The sequence below is a fragment of the Pleurodeles waltl genome, chromosome 1_2, assembly GCF_031143425.1.
Source record: "Pleurodeles waltl isolate 20211129_DDA chromosome 1_2, aPleWal1.hap1.20221129, whole genome shotgun sequence".
NCBI lineage: Eukaryota > Metazoa > Chordata > Amphibia > Caudata > Salamandridae > Pleurodeles > Pleurodeles waltl.
In genome coordinates, this window is record NC_090437.1 from 172,172,255 (window position 1) to 172,190,469 (window position 18,215).

The following is an 18,215-nucleotide window of genomic DNA, read 5'->3' on the forward strand; positions in this document are numbered from 1 at the left end:
TTGAATTTTGCATACAAGGAAAAAAGTGTCATTCACGCCTAGAATATTTTGCAGCAATAAGAAAATATTGTTATAGATGAGCTTTTAGGTCAGGTTGTACATGTGTAGTGCAGCAAATGGCTATTACCAACCCTGCGAGGCAACTTGAGGTCAGGGGAGTGCGTAATACATAATTCCTGTTTTAAACAATATTTGTTTCTGATTTATCCAGCAGAGTATGGGTTCTGCAATGAATTGTAAGGCATTCATAGGGAGTTCAAAATAGAGTGTTGATTGCTCCACTGAAGAGGTTAAAAGTGTCCAAAGAAAGGTTTGGGTCTTTAGGTAAGTAATGCTAGAGTTTTAGGGCCAGATGTAGCAAACCTTTTGCGCCTCGCAAACTGCGAAAAACGCAGTTTGTGAGGCGCAAAAGGCCAAACGCGATGCACAACCGCAAATTGCAAGTCGGTACCGACTCGCAATTTGTGGCTGCGACTCACAAATAGGAAGGGGTGTTCCCTTCCTATTTGCGACCGCATCGCCATGCAGAGTTTCTTTGGGACCGCGAATGCGGTCGCAAACCAACTCGCAGTTACCATCCACTTGAAGTGGATGGTAACTCATTCGCAAAAGGAAAGGGGTCCCTATGGGACCCCTTCCCCTTTGTGAATGCCCAAAAAAAAAAAATTTCAGAGCAGGCAGTGGTCGTATGGACCACTGCCTACTCTGAAAAAAACGAAACTAAATGGTTTCGGTATTTTTTCTTTTTGCAGCTCGTTTTCCTTTAAGGAAAACGGGCTGCAAAAAGAAAAAAAAACTGCTTTACTAAAAAAGCAGTCACGGACATGGTGGTCTGCTGTCTCCAGCAGGCCACCATCCCTGTGAGTGCCTAGACTCGCTATGGGACACCTTTCTGCATCTCGTATTGCGAGTTGCAATTTGCGAGTCGCTATGACTCGCAAATTGCAAGCCGCAATTTTTTACTTACCTACATCTGGCCCTTAATTCTGTTAATAGGGATTGGAGGAGATTCCAGGGTTCTTAAACCAACGAGTGGATCTAGTAGTACTCTTAGTAGTGTTTGAAATTAGAATGTTGGTATATATTATTTCCTTTGGGATAAGTTGCTTTACGTTTCCTCACCTTGTTCTTTTGTGTTGAGAATGATTTGTCACCTTATGGAATAATGAACGGATTTATCTCTTTAAGTATAGCTGATTGGGTGGGCATATTAGCAATGGTGCTGAAATAGAGATGTGCTGGTTTTCTCCTTGGTGGATGGTGTGCCCCACAATGTTTCTATAAAGTACTGCGGAGAAGAGCCAGTTTTTGTTTCTTTTTCCAGATGGGAAAGTGTTTCTCTTTGTGGAGGTGTTCTCTCTGTGTTGGAAGTGTCCATAGTTGAGATATCTTGACTGAAAACCGATCTTCCACATATTTTAGGGAAGGGATGGAGAGGAGCAATTGCTAGGCTGAGCTAACGTGGCCCTTAGGTTTGCACATGGCCATTTTGGATTTAAGGAGTTTGGGGTCAGTTTTACATATGACTATGTCACTAATTGCTAGGGAACCAAATCGGATTCAGTGGAAAACTGGCAGTCAGTGAAGGGCATTAAGAGCTAGTGTAATGGGTTGGGAGTGTTTCTTGTGAAGTAAAAGACTTACGGGTGCATTTGAACCCTGTTTAGTCTCTAAACTATGTAGGGTAGGATGTCTTGGTGTTGAATATGCATAGTCTAGGGTATGTTGAACAATGGACATTACTGTGGTAACTCGTTGAGAGAATGTTAGTAAGAGGTGATTTATATAGCAGAGATGAGTAAAAAGAGGTTTTGACTATTTTATTGACCAAAGACAAAGGTACATATGCCAGGAACGTGAAAGTACCTTAATGCATCTTTTGAAAACATATTTTGAAGATAGTGTGTACATCTTTAGGAATTGTTTACATTTAGGCAATTGGGGCAGCATGACTTTTCAAGAAATTGTTTTGAGGCGAGACATGATTGTCATACTACTTTGCATGGATGAGAGATGTCCAGGAACAGATCAGAAGTGAGGAAGGTAGTGGGATGAAATAAAACGTGGAGAGGAAACCTCCCAGAAGGGGACACTTAGGGGGTCATTCTGACTTTGGCGGGCGGTGGAGGCCGCCCGCCAAAGTCCCGCCGTCAGAATACCGCTGCGCGGTCAAAAGACCGCCGCAGTAATTCTGAGTTTCCCGCTGGGCTGGTGGGCGACCGCATGAAGGCCGCCCGCCAGCCCAGCGGGAAACCCCCTTCCATGTGGATGCCGGCTCCGAATGGAGCCGGCGGAGTGGAAGGGGTGCGACGGGTGCAGTTGCACCCGTCGCGATTTTCAGTGTCTGCTTGGCAGACACTGAAAATCTTGGTGGGGCCCTGTTAGGGGGCCCCTGCAGTGCCCATGCCATTGGCAAGGGCACTGCAGGGGGCCCCAGGGGCCCCACGACACTCGTTACCGCCAGCCAGGTTCTGGCGGTCAAAACCGCCAGAACCAGGCTGGCGGTAAGGGGGTCGGAATCCCCATGGCGGCGCTGCCTGCAGCGCCGCCATGGAGGATTCCCTAGGGCAGTGGGAAACCGGCGGGACACCGCCGGTTTCCCGTTTCTGACCGCGGCTGTACCGCCGCGGTCAGAATGCCCATGGATGCACCGCCAGCCTGTTGGCGGTGCATCCGCGGTCCCCGGCCCTGGCGGTAGTCAACCGCCAGGGTCGGAATGACCCCCTTAGTCTTTCAACTCTTAAAACCTATTCTGGACAGATCAGAATTATGGTAGATGAGTGTGGGCATGAAGGCAAGAGTTAAAAGGGACAAAGCAAATACACCGACGTTTGGAAAAGCCAGATTTTGTGGTTAGGAAAGACTGCACATACAGCGGCATTGGTGGGGGGGCTGCACTAGGATCAGAAAGGAAAGATGTCTGAAGTAGACCCTGGTACTCTATGGGATCGGACTACGCAATAAAGCCAGATATGGGCAAGCAAGCAAATTAAGTGCCATTCCCTAAGGTCTCAAATCTTTATTCAGATAAAAATATCCATAAAAGAAACACACAAATAAAGTTCATGCAAATAGGTCACCAAAACATTCACAGATTTAGAATAAGAATAAAATTCATACATAATAATCACAAAACATTCACAGTTTAAATGAACACACACATCTACAAACGATAAATAGCCAGCAAAATAAAAATCATTATCATATAATATCGAGTAAAATTAGGATTATTTAACGTTATCCCTACAACAAAAGAGCCCCACCATGACAACACAAAACTGAAATCCTCAAATAGAGAATAATAATCACCAACATTAGATTGCTTAAAATCTGGTACCCTCGTTATTCTACTTTATATGTTAAAACATCTAGATGTGAAAGCAGTTTTCTTCTGTGACTAGCTTGCGAGATGTAAATAGATACGTTATGGCACAGAGCCACATTACAGAGATTTCGGATAAAATTAAAAGCATCTTTATAATAAATAATTTTTCTTCAAGTTAACAAAAAATAATAAAGTGGACTTTAGACTGATTTGACTTGCCATCACACTGGCATCTGGGTAGCTTTGGGGAAACAAAGACCCATTTTGGGGAAGGCATCCATAAAGTGGAAAGGGCCAACTCGCAATCTGGTAAAATAAAGTCTATGTTAGGTGTTTGATACTAGGACAAGATAGCTCTGAAGATTTAGTTGCACAGGGCCTGAAAGAAACATTGCCACTGTATATTTAAAGCACTCTCTTGGTTTCCTTTTAGCCGTCTTTTTCCCCGTGAGGATCAGTTTTAGATCGTTCTTACGATATTGTAACACACTGACAGGGTCCTTATGTTCCCATCCACTTCCTTTAAAGGAATATCCACATAAGCCAGCCATGGAATTCTCGCTGTGTACTCCAAAGTCAGGCAATCTGCTATCACTTCTCTAGTGAATTTACTACCTGCTTTACTCCAGATGCAATGCCACAGGGTAATGGGGCTTATCTGCAGTACGTCCTCTAAATAAGGGACAGCCAGTTCTTTGTAGACTATGTAAGAAGAGGTTGAAACGGGCACTGCCAGTTATCTACATAAAAAGAGATTCTTCTCTATCTGTAAAAGGTTGCACCTTGTCAAGCCCCACAAAGAGGCCACGTAGGTAAAACTAGGTATACATTTACTTTTATATAAGAGCAAAAGTTCTGTGATAGGCTTATTCTCAATTTTAGCTGCAAATCTAAAAAGGGCTTCTGAGGCTTTTATGAATTTCTGTTTTGCTGCTTTCAGAGGTGTCCCCCATTGTCCGTTACTAGAGAAATAAACCCCAGATAAGTAAAACTTTCTATTTCGGCAAGTACTTCTTCCTTAATATGATGAGTTTTCTTTTTAGGCCTCACATTTCCACAGATCATGGTAAATGTTTTCTTTAAGTTAATTTTCATGTCCCTGTCCTCCATGTACGAAACAAAACAGTCAATCAACAACTGTAGGCCATCAGCAGTTCTAGAGATCAGAGCGGCATTGTCTGCATACAGGAGGATGGGGGTTGGACGTTGGCCATCTTTAGGGGCATCTGCCTTAATCTTCAGCAGGGATTCGTCCACCCTATTATGATGTAATGAAATAAGTAAGAGTGGGGTAAGGACACAGCCTTGACGGATCCCTAGTGTTAGTTTGGAACGTGGTCTAACTTCTCCCCTTAACCCATAGTGTACCTGTGTAGTTAACTGTACATATAGTTCTGACAGAAAAGTCACAATCTCAATAGGGGCTCCCATCTTCGTCAATGACTGCCACAACTTAGACTAATTTACTGGATCGAAAGCTCTGCTCAAGTCAAGCTCAAAACATAAATGAATATGACCCTCTTTACCCAAAGTGTATTTACTTTTTAGTAAATGGAGAATAATGCATTGTTCATAGTGCCCATGTCCTCTCTAACCCCATATTGGTAATCTGTTAAAATCAGATTTTTGTGTCACCCAAGATTCCAACATCTCTAGTAGGACTCTGTCCATTAGTTTAGCTGTCCAAAAGGGATATTTGGTGGTAACACTTTGCGTCCCCTTTTTTTTCAAATTGGGACTATAATGCTCCCCTCCAAGAGAAAGGCAGATATCCTCTAGCTGCCGCATTACACACTTGTGTCAATATGGGAGCCCACAGGTTAATACCGGATATAAATGTGTCTATCCGAGCCCCACCAGGGCCTGGTGCCTTAGCAGACTTTTCTAGGGCAGAAGTGACTTCTTCTAAAATGATGGATTTTAAGTATGATGGTCCTACATGGCATATTACACCAGAGGAAGAATCCAGGACTTTTTTGTCTGGGTTAAAGATTCTGCTGTACAAGCACTTCTACCCTCGGGGCTGATGATTCCTTTAGAAATGGCTGGTTGACAGTTCTCCAAAAGAGAGTGGCATCCCTTGTATCAGCTGCCTGTTGTAAGTTAGCCCATGCTTTCTCCTGCAATTCCACTTTTCTTTTTCTTAGAGCCTGCTTATAGAGGAATATCATGGTTTAGATCACCTCTCTATTTCTAGGATAAGTTTGGAGGGCCTACTTCTGATTCTGATTTGCTCGTGAGCAATCTTGAACAAACCACCTAATGGGTCCCAGCTAATCTTAAATTACTTGCAATTGCTGTTAATATTTTGGTAAAGGCTGCTATCATTTGGCAGGGAGAGGAATTGAGATCAATACAAATGAAGAACTCAGGGGAATTGTCATTGATAACCTTCTTTAATAGGGCAGTTCCATTAATATTTGTCCACCTACAACTGATACCATTAGTTCCCTGGGTTTCAATGTGTTCAGCAAGTTGTGGCAAAATAGTCCACTGAGTCTTAATATTAAGAATCATCAACAAAGAGTGATGGCCACTAAAATGGCTTGGATTGACCCTAAAGGATTTCACCAATCCCATTGCAATTTCAGAGGTCAAAATATGATCAACAATAGAGCCACCATGGCTACCTTGCAAGATGGAAATTGTTGTTCCTTCACTGTCCTGAGTGTGTTTCATGAACTCTAGCTAGGTTATATTAAGGGCCTCATCATGTAGATTATGTGGAAAGAGTGTTTGGAAAAGTACCATGGATGTTTGTGTAACCACAGATCTTAGTATTGGGCTTATCGCAGGTGTTGATATTAAAGTCCCCAACCCATATATATACACAATTGTCTGACACAGAATTCCAGTTCTCTCCCTTGGACATCAATGACCTTATTCCTCATATTGTCACAAACATTGTTATAAAAGGTAATTAGATCAAAATTCAGTTTCTCTAAGGGCTGAAGATGAAATATCTGCAAATAGGGTGAACTGGAAAAGGACTTTTTCTTACCGTTAGGGGGGGGTAGTGGATATTAATAAAGCTAAACCCCCTCTTAGCTCATCCGTAGTTGGAGGAATTAGCTTGGTTGCTGAATGTGTTATACCCATCTAGGTGAAAATTCCCCCATCTGCCAGGTTTCCTGTAGGCAGACCAGTCGGGATTACTTCTTCAAGTTAACCCAGTCATTGTTCTCCAACTAGTTTTTAACGTCTACAATATTCCATGACCTGATTTTAACTTTAGTACCCTCACTATAGGAGTTTGGGGACCCTGGCCTAACCACAGGGGTATGATCGGCTGTATTTCTATAGGATACAGCTTGCATGACAGTATTCCAGCTATTAAAGTTATCCTCATTTCCACTGGAGTCAGGTAAAATCTCCTGGCACTGAGCTTTTAAAGTCATTGTGCTTCCCCATTTCCCCAGGCGATTGTGGCTACCCAGTCAATAACAATCATTAAGGAAGGCCAGAGGGTTGTATCTGTTAGAAAGATCCACCTCCCTTGGTGCTGGGTGAGACACACCTCCAGCTTGAGCTGGACGCCTGGGTAACTGCCACTGGTTTGATTTTGGGGCTTGAACCATGGACCGAGGTCTATAGAAAAAAAACTAAAGGAAGGGTCTTAATAAAAGATGAAAGACTTTTACCATCTGAGCGTCTGAGGGAAGCAAGGAGTCTCTCTGCCACAAGTGGGCTTTTAAAGTTTATAATAATACAGTTTCCCTCCAAAGTTTCCTTGTCTTTGCCTATCCAATTTACTAATTGAACCCTATTAATCCATCTTGCAACACAGGCTCCCATCATACAATACTACTTTAGCCAGTGTATAATCTTGTTCTTCAGCTGGATAAAGCTTTAAGTTGAGCCAACCTTAAGCGGGGGAACGTTTCCCAACATCACAACATAAGGGGTAGCTTCCATTGGCAGATTTAGTATAACAATGTTTATTGAACAGGGGTGCGTTATCAGCCTTGTTAGTGTCAAACCGAGCTTCTTCAGTTGGACCTTTCAAGGTAACGTGGCCAGTCACAACCCCTACTGATCTCTCTGGCCCCAACAGTGCCTCTACGGGCTGTTCTGGCTTCTGAAACATGGGTGACCTAACACTCTCTTATGTTAGGGACCTGTGGCGCGTGAGGTAAAATAGGAGGCTCATCATTCCGATCAATATGTAACTTGGTTGTTCGTCCCTCTACTGGGTCATAAACAACACCATAGGGGAGAGATGGGGCCAGGTTTTGGCTTTGTACTTCTGTAGCACATGCTGACCTCATTGAGGTTTGAAAGTGTCAGTTTGATTGCTGCTAGGCGTGTACAGATTGGGTCTAATTTAGCGTCCAAAGCACCAATCAGGTTATCATACAGTAAATCCATTAGGCTTTCCAACTTGTTCTTCTTCTTTGGTACAGTGGCGTTAATCCTGGGGGCTGAGTGGTGTTACTCTTTGAGCGTTTAGATATACTACCCATCTCTATTCTCTTCCTCTTTCCTACCGCTTCGTGTCCCCTGTTTGCTCCCTCCAAAACTTAGGGCTCTAAAGGAATAGGAGCCTTGTGTAGTCTAAGTGACAAAGGGCGTTCAAACACTCCAGAAACCTGTGAAGTTGACCAGATAATCTATATCACCATGGTTTCCCCATACTTCAACTCTTTTAGTAAAAAGGCCAGGAAGGGGGGCACTACAGACCCGTGAGCTCCAACTAGGCAGCCAGGTTACGTATAAATAAGCTTTATTTGACAATTGAGTCATAAAAGCATATAAAATAAATCATCATAAGCTAAAACATTCAAGTGCCAAAGCCTAGACATCACGACCTAGACTTAAACATCAAAAATAAGGTAAAACTGTCAAATCACATTTATAAAGCCATAAACTCATAAAATAAAATAACCCAGGGGACTAAGACTTAAAATATGGTAAACAGTAAAGCTGCATCGCTAGGTATCACAAACAAGGATCACTTAATGAGTGTGCCAAACCAATCAGCTTAACCTGTCTACACCAAATAAAATACACAAAAACATAACCCATCATAAATGAGAAATCAAATAAACCAACACAATTTGGTCAAAATACAACTCCAGATAACATTGATGATCAAACGTAAGTTAAAACATTAAGATGCACTGAGAGTCCTGGTTCTAATGGCCCAAATCCAACACAAGAAGTGTGCTACAGCACAAGGATCGGGGTCAGACCTAAGGATACTCAATACGGCTACTATGAGTGCCCAATAGCCTACAGAGTGGCTTTATCCATTTAGACTGTGCTGAGATGTAACCTGAACAGGCAAAAAACACACGGCCAACTGATTCTAAAGAGATGTTACAAGTTGGACATAAAAGGTCACCATTTAAAGCCCACTTAACAGAAAATGTCCTCAAAGGAAGGGAACGAACCCTGAACTGAAAGTATATTTTCCTATGTACGGGAACAGTGCTAACATCCCAGTAGGGTTCAAGATGGCAATTGTTTTTAAAATCTAAGAATTTCCCAGCTAGGGAAAGACTGTCAGCTGATTGGGCCTCAGTTTGCCTGAATCAAAGCCAGTAGCATTTTATGACCATCAGCTGATAAGAGGATTTTCCCATAGGGGCTGTAGGCCTATAGTAGTTAGTAACTTTTTGATTTGTCGGAGCCAATGGATTTTATTATATGTATCAGCCTTTAAGGCATTCTGCAGGGCTATTCTATAATGAGCAATTCAGGTTGGGACCACAGTCTTTGCCAAAACAATAAAGGGCAAAGTGTGGCTTATCGACGATTGTTCTCCTTCCCAAGTCAAGCAATAAAGGCACTAATGGTGTACTAGCAGAGAGGCGAGTCAAGCTCCTCAAAATTGCATCTCTGCATTTGCAAGAGGGGAGAGATTAACAAACCCCCACAGCTCCAAGCCATACAACACGGTATTAACTGCTTTTGCATCATATATTTGTGGGGGTTGGCACAAGTGATTTAGTGTATGAGGAGGTGTGGTCTTTGATTTTGGCACCTGCAATTTGCTTCTGCTTTAGGATCATTAAATCAATTTGCAGCTTCCAAGCCAGAGTTGATGATAGAGTGAGACCCAGATAAGTAAAGACATTTACCCTTTCCAGGAGGGCACCCCCAATCCAAGTCTTTTCTTGGTATGTTTTTGTTTATTGAGGACCCTAAACTCAGTTTTTGGGAAATTAATTTCAAGGTCTCGGGCCATACAGATTTTCTCAAAGTGTGGCAGCCGACGCTGAAGGCCACTAGGCGTCTCGGCAATAAGGAGAGTATCATCCTCAAATAAAAGAATGTGCATCTTTTATTTTTTCCTGTCAACGTAGAAGCATCTGAAGGAACGCAAGAAAGAAAGGAAAAAAAATAAAAAAATTAAAAATTTAAAAATAAGGAAAATAAAGTAGGGGCCAAGACGCAGCCCCTTTATTATTGGAAAACAATCAGTCCACTCCCCCTGGCCACCCCAATGAACCTGGGCAAAAGTGCCCTCATGTATACGGATTAAAACAGTGAGACGATCCTGAGGCTTACCCATGTCTAGACGTGCCTGCCAGAATTTATTCTGAGGAACCAGGACGAATGCTGATTTGAGATTGACAAAGGCAACAAACAAGCTGCCTCCGCCAAGCTCCACCGTCCTCCAAAACAGTAGCAAAAAGCAAACGACCTGATCTATGGCAGTGATTCCCAACCTTTTGACTTCTGCAGATCCCCACTTTATCATTACTGGAACCCAGGGACCCCCACTGAATCGTTAATGGAATCTGGGAAGTCCCCAATGAGTCATTACTGGAAACTGGGGATCCATGCCTAAACATTGTCGATGATTTGAGCAGCAAAACAATACACACAAAATGCAGAAACAAGCATTCCATCAATCACATACACACATAACACATTTTATTTAATTTTCAAACAAATAGAATTTTTTTTTTTATTTTAATAGGAAGGTTGGAGCTTTTCTAAATTCAATTGAAGCCACACAATGCCCATACTATATTCTGTTTGATGCACCTGCGCTGCTCCCACAAATCAATCTAACAATACTGATTACATTTTTAGCCTCCACCTTCAAATTCCATGACATTTACAGTAAGTTTTTAAATTTCCCATTGTACTTTTAGACATTCTATTTCTATACACTTTAGTAATCTGTTAATATTAGTTAATTTTCTAAGCAGTTATGGACCCCGACCCCCCGAGGAGGCTTAGTGAACCCAGAGGGATCCCTGGTGCACAAGTTATGACCCACTGACCTGTGGTACATATTTTGCTACAAAACCTGGCGTGATAGGATGACAGGACATCATTAGCCTCAATCCATTCCTGTATCCTACCCAAGAGAAGACATGTGAAAATCTTTTGTGCATAGTCAATTAAGCTGATTTGCTGTTGATTGCACAGCAGGGATGTGTCCCCATTCTTAGATATGGGGATGACTTCTGTGCTACCTTCCAAGAATCTGGTTTGGGAGCTCTACAAATATGGCATCAGCCAGTATAAGAAAGTACCGGGACCAGTTTTCCCCTATTGTGTAAAAAGAGGTCTGCTGGTACTCCATCTGGGCTGGGCATCCTTACCTCTGGGTATGGCATCCAGGGCTAACAGGAAATCTGCAAGTTCAAAGGGAGATGCTTGTGGGCCAATGGCATTGTCGGTAAAAATAAAACATACTGATCCCTCGCTTTAGGCAGCAGGAAGGTTGGAGGAATGTAGAGCAGAAAAATATTCCACCCAGATATTAGGAGCAATGTGACTATGAGCAGTGGGGCAAAACCCCTGCCTCCCCCATTTGACCAAAGGCCAGAATTGGAGCGAGTCTTTTGATGAGCATGCTGACTTCAAGTCCTGCCACCTTTATTGATCCCATTCTTTTAGCTCACAGTTGTGCCAGTTGGTATGACTTTCTAGCTGTACAAATCCGCAAAATATCTTTAGATCTTAGCGCTGCTCCCAACTGCCGACCTGCACACTTTGTTGTACCAAGTCTTGGCTCTATTAGAAATCTTGCTTGGATTGGTGTATATAACTGTAAAATGATAAATAACCTTTATGAACAGCAATAACAGCCATGCTACACTTATTGGGCAAGATCCTGCAGTCAAATTGGCCAGACAAGACTGAAGATCAGTACCTATTGAACTTAAATCAGGAGACTTGATAACTCAGGACCACTTTAAGTGGCATATATCCTTAGTAGTGTATAAGTCCCTGGTACTAGCTGAAATTTGATGACTAAGTTCCAGCTTGGGGCAAAGAACATTTATATTAAGACAGAGGGGATTGTGGTCCCTTTCGACCCTAGACTCAACAATCATGTTGTTGAGTAGTGGACACAGATGGAGATCAATCAAAATATAATCAATGGGGCTAGAATGAGTTGAGTTATCAAAGGTACAAGCCTCACCCCTATCAGATTTAGATCTGCCATTCACTGATCTCAGCCCATATTCTAGCAGCAGGGACTTCAACTGGAGAGCAGCCTCAGTCCACTTAGATATTGAGGGTAAATCAAGGTGTGGATTACCCCAAAATCTCATCCTCCTCTGCCTCCTGAATGCCATTGTTCCTGTCTAGAAGTTCAAAGGTGGTATTAAAGTTCCCTGCAAGTATTATAAGCGATTCGTCCCAATGTTTTTTCCCTAGGGATTCTTCAAGAGTTGCCACTGTAGATGATCTAAGCCCTCCCCTAGCCTCTCTAGCATAAACATTGTAAATATCAATGAGACTTGAGTGGTCTGTCATGATACTGACAGCAAGAATGTCAGCGAAGTTCATTGGAATCTGTCTAATTTGTAGGTCCAAATTTAGCCAAATCCAAATTATTAGGTCACAAGCTGGTGTAAAGAAATTCATGTAACCTGGCTTAAAAATCTGATCTGGGGACCATGTTTTCTGTTGCAAACAGATATCATCTGCCTCTTTTTTAGTTGTCAGACCAGCAATATTCCAAGAAATTGTCAAAACCCTGTCAGTGTCCTGTTAGAAGCGGGCAGAGAAGGTATATCTCGTGAAATCAAAACCTCATCGTTTGAGATTACACCTAGGCTCTACCACTCATGCTAATGTTAAGAAATAAAATGTTGGCCACTGTATCTAACTAAAGAAAAAGAATAATCAAAAGGATGAACAATAGGGACTTAAACACAGTCAGCTGTCACTGGTCAAATGAGTCCGGCAACAAGAGGTTGTTTGGGGGAAAACTGAATTTATCCCAGACTCTGTCAATCAACTGCCTTTATTGGTTAATCCACCACAGAAGTTATAGAGGGAGTGCCCCTATCCTAAGATTGATAAGGCTCATGGAGCCTAGGTTTAAAGTGAATATTTGTGTTGAACAGGGCAGAAGTCTGCAAATCAAACAGCATCAAAATCTCCACTAGGTCCTTAGAGGAAATGCTCAGCTCAATAGTATCATAAATGGAGTCCATTTGCACCGAGAATTTCATCTCCTATGATAGAGCGACAGCCTATCTCCTTCCTGATCAAATGAATGGATTTGTTTATTAGGGAGTCTTCACCCTCTTTGTGTGGGATTTGAGTACGTTTAGAGACATTAACCACAAAAATCCAACTCCTAGTTTGAGAAAAAAAAAGAGCCCTGCTTGAGATTGACATATTTTGGGGTTGCTACAGTGTTCTTGGTTTGACCAAATTCTTTCTTGTGGTCAATTCATGAATCCACAGATGTGAAGCACGTACAAGAGGTTCCATCTTAGTGGGGTCCCACACCACCACTCTGTCACCTTGCTTCGAGTGATTGGGCATAAATTTGTAATCTTTCTGGCAGGGATGTTTGACAGACTCCAAGAAGTTGCGACCCCGCTCGAGAGCTGATTATCACAGTGTGGGATACAGGGTTCACGACCAGTAGCTGTTCTTTTCTCTTGCAACGATTTAGGAGTTGCACTGCCATGGTTTTGAGTCACCCCACCTCCTTCTTTAATTCCCCAATTTGTTGGGTTAGAAGGGCTATTCCTCAGTTCCTGAAGGTGGCATGGTTTGTGCTGAGTGTGAACCTGCATTTGGATGCTGATTCGATAAAGTTTGTGCCAACTGAGTAAAAGAAAGGAAACGATTAATGCAGGGTATAGAATATGAATGTGTAACATCATTCATGGCATTGTCTCTATCTTAAGCACAAGATATTTGAATTAAGGGCAAATCGCTAGCTTTGGTTTTACTAGAATGGCCTTTAAGATATCTATGTATAGTAGGGGGCAGGGAGGTGAGTTTGCTAGTCGGCCCAGCGGTTGCAATAACATCTTGAGGGGCTGTTGTCTTAGAAATTGCACCGTGACGTGGTTAGTACGTTTCTCAGTAGACCCTAGATGTACCTGAGGCAACGTTTTTGGACCCCACAAGAGTCTCCACTTCCTCTATTAGGAGATCATTCTCCTTCAGTGTACAATTACCACCAACAGGTGTGTGTCTACATTATTTGGCAGTACCATGCGCTACATATTGTGCTTTCAGTTTGCCCATAATTGAAAGAAGTGTAATTAGACCACTTCAAAACAAGTACACAAGGCACCTGATACTGATGAAAAATGGCAACAGAGGCAAATAGATACCCACCATATAAATATTCAAGTTGCCTTAGGTCGCCTCAACTTAACCACATCTAATTAAACTTGCTAGAAAGAGCACATAAAAAATTAGTCCCAAAACTTTGTAATCCAAACTCAGGTGAAGCAGCCAAGAGAAGTGGCCCAGCTAGCCTCCTCAGGGCCCTGACAAGTGCGGATGGGCCCACCCTTGGCCTCCGCTTTGCCCAGGCACAACCCGTGCTAGTCCCTTGATGCAGGGCTGCAGCATGCCTTATATCCGTTGTTGAAACACGTCTCAGTTGTGGTGGCACAGAGGATTATGGCCACTGTAGTCCCCAACACCGATGTGAGTGACCACAGCAGCTGGTACCATCAAGTGCTTTGCCCAGTTCCAACAATCTATGCAGATCCATGCAGCAGATGTCTTAGCCAGATCCAAATAGGCTGGGCAGCTCCATTTTGGTCTCTTTGTGGCAGCTAACAGTCATGCAGCAGGAATCACAGAAACAGGCGCATCCAGGCTACCCCTTGTACTCACTTTGTGTCCCGGTAATTACCAAGCCAGTAGGTCAGGAATGGCTAAAGAACCGCACCACAGTACCCTCCTTAATGAGTTGGTAAGGTCTCACCACTCTATAAAGATCTCAACAGACTCAGTAGGCAGAAATCCAACACCTGTTAACCACGGTACGGCTACTCACATATGGCTGTGTGTGTTAGTTTTAAAAGGAAGAAGGGTAAAAAACGAGGCCACCACCCAGTGAGCGGATGCGGAGGGTGAAAAACTGGGCCACCAACAGGTGAGCGGATGCAGGCTGCATTGCAAGACAAACTAAGAAGGGTAGACACAAACCCTACCGGCACTCCTGAGTTCAACAACAGGATAAAGGATTAATGCCTGGACCAAAACCAAGAAAGGGGGCCATCCCATGGTCCTTCGGGCACCGAGGGGCATGAATGGGCCTGCCCTTTGCCTTGGCGCGGCCCGCGCTGTGGAAGGTGGAAGGGCGATTAAGAGCATGCGGTGCTAGGAAAACAGGCACACCCGCTCCTCAAGTAGCACAGCACTATGGAACAGAGTCCCGAGGAACAGCCAAGGCCTCTCCTGTACGTCCCATGCAGCAGGAGGTGGTACGGTGCTTAAGAGCGTGTGGCACACAGAAAACAGGCATGCCCCCTCAGGCAGCACATCAGTATGGGACACCAAGTCCCATGGAACAGCCAAGCACCCTCTTGTACGTCCTGCGCTGCAGGAGGTGGTTGGTTGTTTAAGAGCGTGCAGCGTGGGAAAAACTGTCATGCCCCATCCTCAAGCAGCACAGCAGTATGCAACACTAAGTCCCCATAAACAGCCAAGCCTTCTCCCATACGCCCCGTGCCTCAGGAGGTGGTAGAGCGCTTAAGAGCACAGACGTGGGGAAAACAGGCATGCCCCTCCTCAGGCAGCACAGCAGCATAGGATACCGAGTCCCCAGGAACAGCCAAGCCTCCTCTTGTACGTCCCATGCCTCAGGAGGTGGTAGAGCGCTTTAGAGCGCGTGACGTGGGGAAAGCAGGCATGCCCCCTCCTCAGGCAGCATAGAAGTATGGGATACTGAGTCCCAAGGAACAACCAAGCCTCCTCCTGTGTGTCCCGTTCCGCGGGAGTTAGTTGGGCGCCTAAAAGCATGTGGTGCAAGGAAAACCGTCACAACCTCTCCTCAGGCAGCACCGCAGTATGGAGGGGCCCGCGGGAAGCAGGAGCAACGCTCGAGTCTTCCCGTGGGCTCTTTCGGGAAGGAAGTGATGGCGCGGGACCAGGATTGGGCAACAGGTAAGTGGGGGTGGGTTTAAGGGGTGGGAATAAAAGGGGTGTGGGGTGGAGGGACCAGCCTCTTTCCGCACTGCCCATCGCACAGTTAGTTTGGCCGGTCCCTAGGGAGTTCTTCGGGGAAGCAGGTAGTATGGGTGCGTCGGGCGGGGAGAGGCTGGGGGACAGCCTGAGTTCTTTGAAAAGCCTTTGTCGGTAAGCGCGTCCTCCTTCCCGCGCAGGCTGGATTAATTTTAAGGGGCGGCAGCGCGCTCCGTTGCGAGCGGCCGCGCCCATTTCTTTTTGCTGCCACATGTTTGTTCCTGCACGGCCGCTGCAACGCGGCAGCTGCCTCCCGGAGGCAGTAATTAGGCCACCAGCGGCTCGCTGGGGCCTCACCTCCAGGGCTGTTTGGGGCCCACAATAGCGGCGGACCGGATTATGAACGTTCCGGCCGCGGGGGCACAGATAAATAAAAAAAAATAATAATAATAATTACAGGGAATAAAGTAGGAAAAGCATATTGAGACGCGCCTCTGGGGCTGCTGTTAGGAAGCAGCCACCACGCAGGCAGCTGCGCTTTGGGGCCACAACCATCGGCCTGTAGGGCCTAAATTAGTTATTGGTGTATATACAAAATATATATAAAAGAATAATATATTAATTTGTTAGTGGAACACATAAGCAGATCCAGGACAGCAACCCAACAGGACACCCTCATTTTCAGGAAAAGGGGCAAGGGCCCAGGCAGGCGGCAGGGTACGCAGGGACCCCATAGACTTACCAGTTACACCTTTTTGTGGACCGCAACAGGTGGGTGCGGACAGGCAGAGTCAGAAGGAACCTCCTCCCGGCGTCATGGAAATCAGCCACGATGTGGAGGCAGTGCAAGCTGCGCTTCGCATTCTTGGCGAGGCGGGCTGACCTCCTCAGGCCTGGGGTTCTTGAACAGGCCTGGGTGGGGATGGTGCGGCTGACGCGTGCCGCGTCCGGCCGAGTAGCGGCGGTGGTAGCCGCATGCACATCCCCGGAGAGGGCCAAAAAGCCCAAAAAAGTGGCGGTGGGACTGGCGCGTGGCGCATCTTCCCCCACCAGCCAATTGCGAGACTGGGAGGGCCCCGTGGTCGAGCCAGGCCCCTCAGACGATGGTATAGCGCCAGTCCAGCAGGCTGGGGGCATCGAGTTACTTCAGGACCAGATTTTGGTGCAAGGGGCCCCCGCACAGAAAACGTTAGTGCAGGAACTCCCCGCCCCCATCATAGAACCTACGACAATGGACCTGTCCCTACCTAGGGGCGGCACCAACTCGGCTGGGGTCAACAATAATACAAAAAAGAAAGGCAAGGGCCCCAGACACATGGGCGGGCAGGGCAAGGGCAAGGCCAGTAAGGGGCAGCCCAAAGAAGTCGGGGGGGAGCGGGGAGGCTGAGCCCCTCGGCCCCCGGACAGGCAGGCTAGATGTGGGCGAGGCATGGGACCTAGAGGCCAGGATCAGGGAACAACGCCGCATAGTAGCAGAGACAGAGGACAGGTGGGCCCAATTGTGCATAGAGCGGGAAATGCCCGTGCCACACGTCCGGCAGCTAAAAAGGCCAGCAGACAGTACAGGCAACTTAGGAAACATGCCACAAGATGCCGGGAGGGGTAGCTGGGTATGGGTTCCGAGCGGTAGGGGGCAGGAGGCTGGGGGGGACGATGGTTTAGGCAGCACGATGGGAGTTAGTGGCGCATAAGGCCACGCTGTGCACAGAAGGGCAATGCCAATACAAGAGGTTGGCAGAAAGAAGGGGATGCCAACGGGGCGCTACACGGCCCCTGCACGTTGGTTGGAAGCGCTAGAGAGGTCCCCGACGGCCTTCTCTACCCCGCAGGAACGGGGGCAACACAGAGATGGTGGGCGCCATGAGGGTCGGGATGATATCTCCACTAACTACACGATGATGAGTGGGAGTGTTGGAAGAAGGATGGATGTGTGCGAAGACGATGTGCTGGAACTTGACTATGAAGAGGAGCTGGAGGAATGGGAAAAGGGGGAGATCAGGGAGACAGAGGTACATAGCATGAGGGGGAGGGGAAGAGGACGCAGGAGCGGCGCAAACCATCTCTCCGCTTCTATTTTTCAGGAACAGGACATCAGCAGTGGTCCACATAAAAGGAGACAAGACCAAGCACGGGGCCGAGGGGCCCGGAAGGTTTCACGGCCTTTGACTACACAAGGAAGAGGTAAAGGGCAATGGTGGTCGGTTTGGGGGGATGGGACGAAAGGGGATGACGCTCCGATTTGCAGGTCCGTGGGGGTAGGGGACGGTTCGATACTTGACCCATTACCAGCTAAAGATACGCAGGGCGTTGTGAAAGGCACAGAGTTACAAGGCAGGGCTTCAACCGTGGGCGAGGGCGGGGACAAGTCAACGGGAGAAAAATCAGGGTTAGAGGAGAAAGAAGGTGCGGAGCACAAAAAAAGGCTTCCCTACATGGGTTTGGCCATGCCATTGGGCTCACACGTAGCGGAAAAAACAAAGGCCAGAATATGGAGACATGAGTATGTAGACGTTTTTAAACTCCTACA